Genomic DNA, 2745 nt, shown 5'->3' with positions numbered 1-2745 from the left:
CGGTGCACCCCCTAATAAAATTAGCTGCGCACGCCTATGTATGTAAAGTTAAATTGTTGCTGAAGTAAAAGGAGTTTAATTTATTGCTAAGTTCCAGATCCTCCTTGAAACCTGAATTTATAATGATAATTCTATAGTATTGTATTGAATAACTTATTCCTATTGTGGCATTTATTTATTAGAGATACATGGGCACTGTTATTTAGGATATTTGCCCGGTACCCATTTGATCTTTTTTTTTTTTTTATCTTACTGTATTTCATCCAATACTAATTTAGATAATGTTTTTTAAGTATTACATCTTACAATCAGTGCCGGCACCACCCCCACCATGAGTGCAGACTCCAGCACGTTGTTACTACCCCCCCTACCCTTTCAAGATTGCAGACTCTCTCATGTTAACAGACCCCCCCCCCCCGCCTCCCAGATTGCAGGCTATATTGTGCAGCATATTGGCGGTTCAGAGTGGCATATTGATAATTTACCTGTGTGCATAAATAAATTAGACTGCATACATCATATATATATATATATATATATATATATATATGTGTGTGTGGAGCCGCATGTCCGGTGCCTGTCTGCCCCTCACCCCCCATTCCCGCCCCCTCCTGCGATGCTCTTTCCCTCAACCCAATGACTGGAAAGAAGATCCACTCCCTCAGCCTTGCGGGGAGCTGTTGGACTCCGAGGAGGAGGCCACGACTGCACCCAGGGTAGCAAGGGCTTTCTCAAACACCAGATGATCTGCCCCCCCCCCCCCCTCCCCCTCCCAGCCGGCTCTGACAGTCACCAGCGACAGGGAGCCAAGCCTGGCAATCTCTACCCCATGCACAAGTGCATTTTAAAGGGCAATTTTCGCCCACTTTCTGCCCTCACCAGAGCCACAGAATCAGCCAGAAGGACAACCACAGTCAGTGCCTCGCACCTCAGCTGGCTGTCATTCAGAGGAGATTTGCAGCAACAGCGCCTCTCTAGTGCCTGAGAGGTGTCAGCTGGCTGTAGATGGCCCAAATAGCATAGCAAAACATTAATGTGTGTGAGTGTGTATCTCTCTCTCTCTCTCTATATATATAGTAAGTGACACTTATAAGATGCCGACTTCGCACTTTTTTACCTGAGGGGCCGGGTATGGGGGGTGGGGGTGGCGGGTGGGGAGGAGTCAGCTGAAGATTTGCCTAGGGTGCTGAGAAACCTCGCACCGGCCCTGCAACCAGAGCTGGCGGACCGGCAGCCAATCAGGCAAGCGGCCGCAGCAGTCGCTCCTGATTGGCTGCCACTGCAGCGGCAGCTTGCCTGATTGGCTGCCGGTCCGCCAGCTCTGATTGGCTGGCAGCCGGCGCTACATTTGAAGTGCCGCCGCGTTCAGCTTGTCCATGGCTGCCGCCAGCCTAATATTAGTAAGTAGTATTACTTACACCCACCCTCCCGCACATGCGCAATGTAATCCCGTGAATCCCGGGATTGGAGACTCCAATCCCGGGATTCAAATCCTGGCATTTTTGGGCCCAAATCCCGGGATCCTGCTGATCCCGATCCCGGGATTGGCCTCCCTAGTCACTGACTATACTTCTCATATGGTCTGCCTCCTGTCACTCAGAACATACTCCACTCCCATTAACACTGGACAGTACTGTTGTTTGGGGGTGGTATGTTAGGTCAACTGGTCTCCGCAGGAATGTATCTTGGGGTCCGAGCATCCCTGGCAAAGTAAGCGGCGGGTGCCCCCATATTTGAAACTGGCAGTGCATGCTAAAAAAGGGGCATGCTCTTTCTCTTTCCTCTCCCTTGAGCATGAAAAGGTGCTGGGAAACAATAGGACTGAATCCTAATCCGATTTCTGGATATTCCCACCGTGTAAACAGATATTCCTGTTTTATTTTATCTTTGGTACGCACATATCACCTAATCTCCACATTCATTGTTGCCTCTTTATTACACTATCAGGCACGTCTTTTATCAGGAAAGATGCACTGCAGCAGCTCTGGCCGGGCTACCTCACGTTATTTGGCCACATTACCCTCACAGCATAATGGCACATTTCGCAGGTGTAAGGGAGGGGTGGGGCCAAAATGATACCTGCGAATCACGTAATTACGCTGCGAGAGGGCGGGGCTCTGATTGTATGTGTATATATATATATATATATCAGTTAAATATAATAATTGTTACATTGCTATTTTTTTATGTTGATTGTTATGCCTGTACAGTATAGTTGTTGTTATCTCTATATAAATGCTAAGTATTCTATCAATAAGGGTGGAAGTCTATTCCCGCATGTCAATACAGCAAGAGCGAAAGTGTGTCATTACCAAGTTGGAGAAATGTTGGAAAATGGGGCAGATATCCATTTGGATTTATTTGTACTGTTTCTCAGGACTACATTACCACCGGAAGTTGCAGCGAGGATATGACATAACTTCGGGTTTCAGAAAACTTGAAGTTCACCAATTTTCCTCTGGGTATAAATAGTGGCATAAAGGGGGGGTACACACAGCGCGACGTTCACTTAATTTCTAAGCAATCTGACTAGATTGCTTAGAAATTAAGAACACATCGCTCCGTGTGTAGGTGTCCTGGCGAGAGCGATGCGCAGTCCCGCGCGGCGCTATCGCTGGTGTTAGATTGTGCCTGCATGCAGGCCAATCTAGCAGGTCACTCACTTCACTGCTGGGTGAAATGAGCGGCCCCCCGTGTCCCCCCCCCCCCCCTCCACGCTCAGCACACATTGCGCTGTGCTGAGCG

Source organism: Pseudophryne corroboree, chromosome 7 (genome assembly GCF_028390025.1).
Source record: "Pseudophryne corroboree isolate aPseCor3 chromosome 7, aPseCor3.hap2, whole genome shotgun sequence".
Classification (NCBI taxonomy): domain Eukaryota; kingdom Metazoa; phylum Chordata; class Amphibia; order Anura; family Myobatrachidae; genus Pseudophryne; species Pseudophryne corroboree.
The sequence above is the reverse complement of the archived record's forward strand: the minus strand, read 5'-3'. Positions refer to the sequence as shown.